Source organism: Oncorhynchus masou, chromosome 32, assembly GCF_036934945.1.
Source record: "Oncorhynchus masou masou isolate Uvic2021 chromosome 32, UVic_Omas_1.1, whole genome shotgun sequence".
Classification (NCBI taxonomy): Eukaryota; Metazoa; Chordata; class Actinopteri; order Salmoniformes; family Salmonidae; genus Oncorhynchus; species Oncorhynchus masou.
The window spans coordinates 53,534,120-53,547,057 of NC_088243.1; the positions used below are offsets into that span (position 1 = coordinate 53,534,120).

The 12,938-nt window shown below is 39.4% G+C and overlaps 1 protein-coding gene across 2 annotated transcripts in view; it reads left to right on the forward strand.

Annotated features, from left to right (window-relative positions):
- Nucleotides 1-12,938, forward strand: part of LOC135526198 (5-hydroxytryptamine receptor 4-like) — a 143,997-nt gene that overhangs the window by 52,215 nt on the left and 78,844 nt on the right. The gene's annotated exons all lie outside the window — the stretch shown is intronic.

The following is a 12,938-nucleotide window of genomic DNA, read 5'->3' on the forward strand; positions in this document are numbered from 1 at the left end:
CCCTTTCAGCATCGTTCACACCCTCTTAAGCCTTAGTCACACCCATCTCTTTAAGGATTCACGTGTGAGGCCATATGCTAAACAGAGTGAATTCAGTAGTGTAGTAAACAGCAAACGTTTTCAAGACTAGAAGTGGTGAAAGTAGAAGCAAAAAGTAGTATGAAAAATACACTTTAACTAGTCCTTGGTTAAGATCCTAATCCGACTTTGGTGCCGGTCATGTTGTTCTTCACATTACCGTCTATGGTAAATACACACTATGCCAAATAAAAGCTATTGTTACAGTTTTCTTGCGTCGAAGGAGAGGCGGACCAAAATGCAGCGTGGTTACTTAGATTCATGTTTAATGAATAAGAACACGAACAGTACAAAAACAATAAACGTAACACGAAAACCTAAACAGCCTAATCTGGTGCAAACTAACACAGAGACAGGAACAATCACCCACGAAACACTCAAAGAATATGGCTGCCTCAATATGGTTCCCAATCAGAGACAACGATAAACACCTGCCTCTGATTGAGAACCACTCCAGACAGCCATAGACTATTCTAGATAACCCTACTATATCACAATCACAATACCTACAAAAAACCAAGACAAAACACACCACATAATAATCCCATGTCACACCCTGGCCTGACCAAAATAATAAAGAAAACACAAAATACTAAGACCAGGGCATGACAGCTATGTTTATTTGTAACATGCACAGGATGCAGAAGGTGTAAACGACACAGTGAACTGGTTACTTGTATAGTGCAGTCTTTTGTTTAGACACAAAGCTAGATAGCTGTCTAGCTAACCAATCAACCATAACCCCTACTCATACTAACATGGACCATGCATGAATCTGCAGGTAGATAAAACTAACCAACTAGGTTCAATGTTAGCTAGCTAGTTAGCATTGGTCTATAACTAGCAATGCAAATGGTTTCTGAGATACAAATAATATTACTACACAGATCATACATGTAACTTTAGCTAGCGAGCCAGCCAGCTAACATTAGCTAGATAGACTAGCTAACAGCACGCTTTCACTTGCAATGAAAATTACTTTCTGACAAAATTAGAAATGTATAATATCTGAAAATGTAGTTAGACTCTTACCCATATACATGGAGGAACACTTCTCCCTCTGTCACGGATGTCATGGTTGCCCTTAGTTTGAAGATGCAATCCCGAGACGGGTGTTTTATACAACAGCCTCCTGTGTTCTCTTTTTGACTTTCTCCGTATTTGACAATCATCTCTCTGCTTCCATTGGGCATTCCACTGATTTCAAAACTCGGTCAACTTTTTCTGTGACAACAACACTGTTGATTCCCATTTCTTCTCCCATCATGGTCTTCAGAAGTCTACAATATCTGGTTCAATGAAAATGTTTTTACCTAAATTAGGGATTTCGGGTATCGTCTGACTCATTTTCAGAGCCAGAGAATGTCAGCACGGCATATTGTCCTCCAGAAAGTAGTCCATCACAACTTTTCCCCACTGATCTGTGTCGATAGTGCTAATAACTTCAGGGCAGCAATGCAACACCTTTTCAGTTCTTCATGATATCTTAAAAAAATCAGCGGTAAAAAGGATTATCCACACATACTGAGCAGCTCATGTCATAGACAGCAGCGTGCTATATGGCAGACCAATCTGAACTCATCTCTCGGGCATGTCCAGCACATCCATTATCTCAGCCAATCATGGCTAGCGGGAAAGTTCATGTGTTTTTCCTTGGCTATACCAACTAGGCTCGTAATTTAAGAATTGTATTTATATTTACAGATGGCATACACCTTTGTTATTAAAGCACATGAAAGTTCACATGTTCTAGAAGGAATTTTGGACCAAAAAACACATTTTGATATAAAAAATGTGAAGTAGTGACATGCCTAGCTTCTTGAAACAGGTTACAAATGAAATGTAAGGAATACAAATAATTGTTGGAATGGCTGTTGCTAATTAAACGTAATCAAATCAGTTCTATAGTATCATCACACCTTATGCAATTATCTACAGTACCAGTCAAAAGTTTGGACACACCTACTCATTCAGTTTTTATTTATTTTTTACTATTTTCTACATTGTAGAATAATAGTGAAAAACAGAAAGGAAAACGCTGCACACTGCTGCTCATGCTCCCAGGTGATATTTATTTATAATAATGTTTCGACCCTTATTTCTTCATCAGGCATCCTTATCCCAGGTGGGGGTGGAAGGTCCTATATATAGGAGCAGTACTCAGTGACATCACTTCCTGAAACAGGAGGTAAAACATGTACAATATAGGTTCACAATATTAACATTCAATGTATCCAATATATGATCATATACAAGGAATGTGATACACATTTACAGTAATATACATAAAATATTCAATTGGGATTTTTTTTAAAAACACAATTTGTACATATTGAAACTATAAAAACGGTTTCAAGTCAAACTCCTCGTTAAGGCAAAGAGTTGACAGTGTGTTGAGCCTGTGGAGCCAGAAAGATTCCCTTTGAAGAAGTTTCCTCTCAATGTCCCCTCCCCTGCGTTACATCTTGACCATTTCTATTCCAATGTATCTCAGAGAACTAATAGGATGTCCATCTTGTACAACATGAAAAGCAACCGGTGTGTAATCAGATTTAACCACAACTTCTCTCATATTCGAGGTATTTTAAAAACCATATGTGGGGGATATTTAAAAATGGGTTTCATTGGTGGGTCAGTATCAGTGGAGGCTGGAGACTTGAAACACTGAGGAAGGTGGGAGACCTACGGCCTAGGCGCAAAACGAACAGAGATGTCAAAGTGTGTTCCACAGTGTTTGGAAGGGATCGCAGCAGTGATTGAATGAGGGCACGAGGCATAAGATCAGATGTTCAGAGGCTTGACTGCAGTGCAGGACAGGATTTGTCTGGGAAGACAAAAAAAACAATAACATAACACACTACACAGTTTGACCCAAGAGCTAAGAATGAGGAATAAAATCGTTGATATGTAATAATGTGACTGTGTATGTGATTGACTCTACATAGAGTAATGAAAGAACATTGATAGGGGTACACACAGTGCTTGGAGAGGAAACAGTCAATGTGCCAGTGGATGAGCAGGCACATGAGACGTGGCTTCAGTTTATGTCAGGGCAGAGTTGACAATGGTAGTAGATTGGACTAGTCATCACCTCTTAATCAGGGAACAGGAGGGGACTTAGCTGGAAATACAAAAGAGCAGATACATTCCAATACAGATGCGCCATCTTATGGTTTGAAAAAGTTTATCCGTGAAGTTAAACACAGAGTTCACATCTCGCCCACTTGACACATCAAAGTAGGCCAAGAAACATTCCTGAATAACGCCCTGATCATCCACATACCTGACTATAACTGACAACTGCAAACAGACTGGTGGCACCATAGGTCCCAGAGTGGGGAGGGGGGCAATTTTTACCTCCTGGTGCCCTGAGTTTTTCCCTATCCGTTAACCTAACCAGGAAATCTCTGGACCCTATAAGGTATGACAGTGATTAATTAGTTGTAAAAAGGTTTTATAAGGGTGATGATGGGACCTGTCTTTCCAAATCAGGTCTCATGGTTTTAAAAACGACAAAATCTTCTTGCCCGGGGGGATGAAAACACTGTCAAACTGCAGAAATCTTTTTATTTTATTTATTTAACTAGGCAAGTCAGTTAAGAACAAATTATTATTTTCAATGACGACCTATGGACTGTGGGTTAGCTGCCTGTTCAGGGGCAGAATGACAGATTTGTACCTTTTCAGCTCGGGGATATGAAATTGCAACCTTTCGGTTACTAGTCCAATGCCAGTAGTAGTTACTAGTCCATTAGGTTTGTGAAAAGCCAAAGAGAAAGGGTTTATTTTAGCCAGATAACGTCTCTGAGTCTTTTAATATAATATGGTCTGTCATTAGAGGCCAGGTACATGTAGAGTCAGTCAGGAGTCTGGGTTCCACAGTCTAGGACAGGTCAGTGGGGACAACACACCCAGTTCAGGTTCCATTTCATTATATACTTGAACTTCATTATCCAATTTTAAAAGGACAAATGGAAGATGCTATTTTTCCTCTGTCTGCCCTTTGCCAAGGTGAAGACATATCCAAGCAACAGAAAGGTATCCCTTGTCTTAGACATGGCATATCTGGCCCATCTCTAGGAGAAAATGACTCACTAGCTCTAAATCAAATCAAATGTTATTTGTCACATGCGTCATAAACAATAGGTGTAGACTAACAGTGAAATGCTTACTTTCAGGCCCCAACAACGCAGAGAGAAAAATAGAGCAATTATAGAAAGAATTATAACTCAAAGAATAAATACACAATGAGTAACAATAAGTTGACTATATACACATGGTACCAGTACCGAGTTGATGTGCAGAGGTGCGAGCTAACTGAGGTAGAGAAATACACTGTAGGTAGGGATAAAATGACTCTGCAACAGAATAGATCATAAACAGTAGCAGCAGCATAGGTGGGTCAATGCAGATAGTCCAGGTAGCTATTTGGTTAACTATTTAGCTATTTGGTTAACTTATGGCTTTGGGGGTGAATATGTTCAGGGTCCTGTTGGTTCCAGACTTGGTGCATTGGTACCACTTGCCGTGCGGTAGCAGAGAGAACAGGTCATGACTTGGGTGGCTGGAGTCTTTGACAAGTTTTAGGGCCTTCCTCTGACATCGCCTGGTATCAAGGTCCTGGATGGCAGGGAGCTCGGCCCCAGTGAGGTACTGGGTCGAACGCACTACCCTTTGTATCGCATCTGGATGCCGAGCAATTGCCAAACCAAGTGGTGATGCAGCCATTCAAGATGCTCTTGATGGTGCAGCTGTAGAACTCTTTGAGGATCTGATGCCCCATGCCAAATCTTTTAAGCCTTGTGAGGGGAAAGAGGCATTGTCGTGACTTCTTCACGACTATGTTGGTGTGTGTGGACCATGTTAATTCCTTAGTGATGTGGACAACGAGGATCTTGATGCTCTCAACCCGCTCCACTAGATGTGGATGGGGGGCGTGCATGGCCCTCCGTTTCCTGTAGCACACGATCAGCTCCTTTGTCTTGCTGATGTTGAGGGAGAGGTTGTTGTCCTGGCACCACACTGCCAGGTCGTGACCTTCCCCCAATAGGCTTTCTTACATGTGAACCTGCACATTTTATTTTCATATGTGATTTTTTTAAACATGTGAAACCGCAATTTTACGTGAGGTGAAAATATGTTATTCCCCTCACATGTGAAAATGTGTTGCGATCTGACATGTGAAAGTGCAAATTTGTCATGTGTTTTTTTTTTTGTGTAAATGTACTGCGTTAATTTTTACTAAACAGTACGTTCTAAATAGTATGTAGTACGATTATTACACAGTATTTAGTGTTTGTAACTAGTAGGAAAGACAGATTTCTGACCCGGCCAATGCATGTCTGGTTCATGATGTTGAGCTGTGGATAGTACCTGTAAAAAGACAGGTGCAGGTGCAGCTTTGGATTGGTGAGGTCTTTCTTGCATCGTTCGGTTAGTAAAGTAAACTCTTAGAAAAGAAGGTGCTACCTTTGAGCCATAAAGGGTTCTTCAATTGTCCCCATAGAAGAAACCTCTGAAAATAACTGGAACCCTTTCAGTAATATGAGTTTCTACGTGGAACCCTTTCACCACGAAAAGGTTCTAAGTGTAACCTTTTTTCACCACAAAAGGGTTATTTCTACCTGGAACCAAAAAGGGTTATCCCTTAGGAAAAAATGAAGAAGCTTTTTTTCCCCCCGAAGAGTGTCGCTAAATTCTTGTGATTCACAATGTCAAACATGCAATGTCGAAAGGCAATTCATACGGGTCTTTGACGGTGGTCGTCATAGATGTGATTTCACAAGAATGTCAAGCACAGACGGGATATAAGAATGCAGCACTGACACAGTCCACCCACTGACATATTACCTCTGTCAATTATGCCATCATAAAGCCCTGCTCTATTGAGCATGCTGCTGCTTTCACTGCTGCTACTTATGAAACTGGATGATATCGCTGAGGAATGGTCATCAACATCATTGTCAGTCAGTCATCATCATCACCATCGTTCTCATTTATATTGGTTACAGTAGATGTGATGCGAATTTTGACACAGTGCCGATATGTTTGGCAAAACATCAGCAATGTGAAGTGTGCATGTACAGTATCTAATGTGAACAAATTGACTGTGTGCAGTGAGTATACAGTTGGTGTGAAATGGAATAGGGGGCATAGGGGGCATAGTCTGAATTCAGTTGGTAATTCTTTCTGAAAAAAAGAAGAAAACAATACAAGACAGAAAATGGAAAATGAAAAAACTCCTCTTCTTCAGTGCTAATTCAGTTTCACCCTAAAGGACCTTGATCGACTGGGACTCAAGGAAGTCACATTCATTGAGGAGCAATGAAATCCCGCCCCAGGTGGAAGCCATTTACAGATTTCCTTTCTATTACAAGCTGTGCCACAAACAGGATAAGGCAAATAAAGGATTGATTATTGCGAGGTAATAAATGTATTACGTTGTATAGGATTGTTGACGGTCATTTCAATTGACCTAGCCTATTTAGTTTAGCTCAGTGTTTAAATACTCATATTGAGGGTATTTTCTTACAAATGATGTTCCTCTGATTATTATGGTCCTTGAATTGTGCTCATCATTAACATTTACATCTTTCAAAAGCTTTAGCATTTTTTTTGTCATTTGTGTTATACAGATGCAGATTACTGACATACAGTATAGATATATATTACGGTATACAGATTTTTCTCTCTAGACACAATTGCCAAAGTGCTCTTGTCACAACAAATATCTAATTGCGTAGTCAGTCACATTCTTCTCACAGAAAGTAGGGATCAGATCTAGTTTGACAGACTCTGTCCATGCTTATCTACCAGTCTGTCTGTGAGACCGCTACAGATGTAGGATCTTCATTTGATCACTCTTGTATTGCTCAAAATTTCCTGCACGCCAGGAAATGCAAACTTGTAGTGTGTTCCAGGTTTATTAAAAAGGCTTCTAAAGTTTGTAATTTCCTTGATTGCCCTAATGAAAAATCTATCAACCCCTACAGAAAAATGTCCATGAGTTATAATCCACAGAATAATTCACATTTCCTCTTGCGGCAGGATTATTGTCCTGCCTTAGCAAACTGGCTCAAATTAAAATCCTACATCTGTAGCTAGTTTTAGTGTCTGGCATGACGATGTACAAGAGGTTGATTATCTCAGTCACGGTTCATTAGTTTTAACCACCATGCTTGCCACACTTAGCAGAGAGGAAAACAGCCTTGTCACATCGCCTCTGCTATGCCGTTTCATGTGGCCGTATGGGGGGCCAGAAGCTCTGTGACCTGAATAGGCTCTTTGTCAACTGTCTTTAGAGAAAAGAGGACTAGAACAAGTTAACAGAGTGGAAAATGATTTATAATTGTATGCCTATGGTCTTGTCCTGTGTCCTGCCCTTTTGTAGCATCTGTATGAAGAAATATGAATCAAATTTGCATGCATCCCAAATGGTGAAAAGTAGTGCACTATGTAGGGAATATTTGGGATGTAGACTAAAGTCCTGTCCAGAACGTTTAAACATCCATAATAACAGAGACTGGTATGAATCTCATTTGGATCACTTCTAGTAATTGATGTAAAATCGAACTTTTAACTTTGAGGGCTAATTTCAAGTATCTCAAGTCATAGATTATGCTGTATTTCTGAAGATACCCCCTTGGCTGCCATGGCTTGAAAGCTGAACAAGCAGTGATGTTTTGGGACTGTTTCATCGGTTCCTAGACCTAGATAGAACTCTCTCTTTCACCTGTATGAAGTGATGACATAAGGAAATTAAACGTATCTTGCTGACTTGACATTTGCAATTGTAACACTAAGCAAATAAACATCTCATTTGAATAAACTCTTATTAAAAGCTTTCTGCCGAACCTATTGTAACCTCTGTCCATAAGCTTTTTTTTCTATCAAATGTTTTGACTGAATCTCTCATTTAAGTTCTTGACCTTGTTTTTTTTCATGAGCCAGAGGTTTAATATTTTCATCTAGAAAACGGCATAGCAATCGATATACCTCTCCAAAGTCCGAACCCATGCATTTTGATACATTTGCTCTGGAGTGCTTGATACTTTTCAACCAGATTGTACTTCAACGGAATTCATTGTTTTCTCCCCTCCGAAATGATTTCTGCCTGGAAAAATCAGTTTGACAAGAGGTAAAGATAACGATAAGAATAACACTTGTCTGAAGCATTCTCCATCACTTCAATGCGTGAACATAAATATGCCACAAGAGGCAAGTACAAGCAGCAGTGGTCTCGTAGAAAGGCCCATCTTTGAAAATAAAATAATCATTGGGACTAAAATAACATAGGCAGCCTGGGGCCACTTAAATTCAAACCTCAGCCAGGGTGCAGTTTCAACTTTCAACTGATTTTTTTTAACAACAAATTCTGTGTTACAATAAATATAGGGTTGAGTCAAACTATTATTGACTAAAGCTACAAATACATGAATTATGATTGTGAATTAAGATTAAAAGATTACCATTTTTGTGCGTTTTTGTTTGTCAGTGTCTGTGACCACCCAGATTGATATTATTGACTTGTACAGATAACAAAACTCCTGAAAATGAACCAAAAATGATTTAGAGGAATATAGCTTGGTTTATAGCTAGCGTCGACATCATTCCTGACATGTTGAGAAATCTCTCGGTATGAGTAAACAGGGTAGTGATACCTTCTGATAGTTTGTCTCGCAGTCTTTCTGCTTGGTTCATGTTGAAATAAGCACTTACCCTAATGCTTTGAGTCATTCACTTCAGTTATATTTCAGTTATTATACACCACTCTCCACTTAAATGCACTTTACTTTACAGCCTTTAAGCCTAATTGAGGAGAACATACTGCACTCAATTTTCTCCACATCACTCTGCATAGTCTGTTTTTGTGGCTCTGACAACATTTTGACACTGTACTTTTGTAGTGATGAGTGAGTGAATATTTGGAGCAGACAGACAGACACTTTGCCCTGGAGTACATAATAGGTTGTAGGTAGGTTGACACTCCTGCTGAGAGGAACTACTAATTACATTTTCATGTCCAGATAGCTATTGTTTATAATAAACCATTTGCATGGAGGACACCAGCACGGCCAAGGGGCTTGATTGTGGTTTGATAGGCCTGTGAAAGGGGCAGCATTCCCCAATATAAACTGAATAATGGTGTCAGGAATATTAGTAATGCCTCTGGCTTAGATGTGATTCTAATAAATAAATATGCAAAGTATCATATTGCGGTTGATTGTGACAGGTTATACAATTGTAGCCATGTAGCAGATGAAACTACTGGGCTGGTGTGTTCACTGAGCCTTAGGTCATCTGTCTTGGCGTTGGAGTGTTGATTGAGGTGTTGCTCACTGATTGTCTGTTATGTAGAGCTCAATTGTACGGCTAAGGGTCAAATGTTTCAGATGTCATCACACACATGTAGATGCATCACTGAAAATCTGATGGAGTTTGAGTTGGACTTCTTTACAATGAGTTGCAGTTACAATATCTGAACTACATTTAAACTGGAAAGCCTTACTAAACAGTACTTACAGTGCTGTGAAAAAGTATTTGCCCCCTTCCTGATTTCTTATTTTTTTGCACATTTGTCACACTTAAACGTTTCAGATCATCAAACACGTTTTAATATTACACAAAGAAAACCCAAGTAAACACAAAATGCAGTTTTTAAGTGATCGTTTTATTTATTAAGGGAAAAAAGCTATCCGAAACTTCATGGCCCTATGTGACAAAGTAATTGCCCCCTAAACCTAATAACTGGTTGTGCCACCCTCAGCAGCAACAACTGCAATCAAGCGTTTGCGATACCTGGCAATGAGTCTTTCACATCGCTGTGGATGAATTTTGGCCCACTCTTTGCAGAATTGTTTTAATTCCGCCACATTGGAGGGTTTTCGAGCATGAACCGCCTTTTTAAGGTCACGCCACAGCATCTCAATCGGATTAAAGTCCGGACTTGGACTAGGCAACTCCAAAACCTTCGTTTTGTTTTTTTAAGCCATAAGCCATTCAGAGGTGGACTTGCTGGTGTGTTTTGGATCATTGTCCTGCTGCAGAACCCAAGTGCGCTTCAGCTTGAGGTCACGAACTGATGGCCGGACATTCTCCTTCAGAATTTTTTGGTAGAGGGAGGAATTCATGGTTCCATCAATCACAGCAAGTCATCCAGGACCTGAAGCAGCAAAGCAGCCCCAGACCATCACACTACCACCACCATATTTGACTGTTGGTATGATGTTCTTTGTCTGAAATGCTGTGTTACTTTAACTTTTTAACTTTTGTCTCGTCAGTCCACAGAATATTTTCCAAAAAGTCTTGGGGATTGTCAAGATGTTTTTTGCCAAAGGTGAGACGAGCCTTTATGTTCTTTTTGGTCAGCAGTGGTTTTCGCCTTGAAACTCTGCCACGGATGCCATGTTTGCCCAGTCTCTTTCTTATGGTTGAGTCATGAACACGGACCTTAACTGAGGCAAGTGAGGCCTGCAGTTCTTTAGATGTTGTTGTGGGTTCTTTTGTGACCTCTTGGATGAGTCGTTGCTTGGGGTGATTTTGGTAGGCCGGCCACTCCTGGGAAGGTTCACCACTGTTCCAAATTTTCTCCATTTGTGGATAATGGCTCTCACCGTGATTCGCTGGAGTCCCAAATCTTTAGAAATGGCTTTGTAACCCTTTCCAGACTGATGGATTCATTTCTTTGGATCGCATAATGTCTTGCTTTTTGAGATTTTTTGGCCTACCTCACTTTGTCAGACAGGTTCTATTTAAGGGATTTCTTGATTCAACAGGTCTGGCAGTAATCAGGCCTGGGTGGTGCTAGTGGAATTGAACTCAGCAATTTACTGTGATTAACCACAGTAAATTCATGATTTAACAAAAGGGGGCAATTTACTTTGTCACAGAGGGCCATGAAGGTTCGGATGGCTTTTCTCCCTTAATAAATAAAATCACTTAAAACCTGCGTTTTGTGTTTACTTGGGTTATCTTTGTGTAATATTACAATTTGTTTGATGATCTGAAACATTTAATTGTAACAAATGTGCAAAAAAAAAGAAATCAGGAAGGGGGCAAATAGTTTTTCACAGCACTGTATATAGATAGCTTTGTCATCTATCATCTTCTATCACAAGAAAGGCAGTATTATTTGTCTGCCATCAATGTCAACTAGATGTAATAGAAACTATTGAAATGACTACAGTACATAAATGTGAATTGTCATCAAGGAGAGGTCAAATTTTTACAACAAAACCTACATGTTGAGTTGGCATTTTTCTCCACCTCTCGGTGTAGTGTGTGTTGTTTAATTGCAATAGGAGGTGGATGCTGAGTAACTGTCAGAACTCATACTTGTAGGAGCTGACATCAAATTAATGTTTATTTATTTTACCAGGCAAGTCAGTTAAGAACAAATTCTTATTTTCAATGACGGCCTAGGAACAGTGGGTTAACTGTTCAAGGGCAGAACGACAGATTTGTACCTTGTCAGCTCGGTGATTTGAACTTGCAACCTTCCGGTTACTAGTCCAACGCTCTAACCACTAGGCTACCCTGCCGCCCCGAATGCTTCGTCTTTGAAAAATTAAATGTCCTTTTAAACTTGCTGTGATGTTTTGGGAAGTAGCTACATTAAGAATTTGATATATATATATTTTTATTTATTTATTTTTTTAAATTTCCTTTCCACACAATCAGATTGGAATAATACTGTGACATTGTGAAAATGATGATAATGCCCATTTTTGTGTAAGAGCTGTTTGAAAAGACCACCTGGAATTTCTTCCTGTTTTGGTGCGATGGAGTTTTGGCCTGCCTAGTGACTTCACCAGGTGGTGAATGAGTTAATGGACCAATAAGAAAGAGATTTCCAAACCTCTCTGCCAATGACAGCTTGCTTTCAGTTTTCCCCTCCCCACTCAGACCATGCCCAAACAGTCCTAGAAAGTGTCTTGCTTGAGAAATTGCCCTTTGCCTAAGAAGTAATTTTTGTTTATTTTTGACCATTTTAATAGAAAACTATCACAGTAAGGTACTTTATCGTTACCCAGAAATGATTAAATATTGAGATAAAAACAGCTGCATTGGACCTTTAAGTGAGGTAGCTCTAGATTTTAGACTTGAGTTAACATTAGGTCAAATAAATTAACATATGGGGCGGAAGGTTGCAAGTTCAAACCCCCGAGCTGACAAGGTACAAATCTGTCGTTCTGCCCCTGAACAGGCAGTTAACCCACTGTTCCTAGGCCATCATTGAAAATAAGAATTTGTTCTTAAATGACTTGCCTAGTTAAATAAAGGTTATAATGAAGGCAACAAATAAGACTGATCTGAGACCAAAAAAATGAAAATAGAAAGATTATAGTATAGCTGGGTTGATAAATGTATTCCACTATTCACTGTATAAACTCCCAGGGGCAACAAATGTAATAGTGAGTTAGTGTGGATACTTAGACTGACTGTAAAAACCTTTAGTGTGAAAACTACAAACATCAGGGGATTACAGTAACGTATTGAATATATCAAACATTCACAACTATGCAAATCATTATAAGGACTTTAGATCATTGTCGTGACAGATAATTACCTTTTAAATATCACAAACATGACACATTAGCCGGGATTTTGGCAGTGTTGTCTGGACATTGCCTGCCTACAAATTCATGTTACCAAGGTGACAGAACCAGTTGTAGTTTCCCAGTCATCATGTAACATTTAGTTGGATCATTAACAGTCAACTGCAAATCTGAAGAAATATGTTCCTTTAACTCATTGTATAAATATAAGTGTCAAAACAAACTTTTTCTTGTAACAGGTGACTATATTGTCAGTGATGTTTTACTAATTCGGGAATGTGTTCTTTCACAAGACTCAATTGT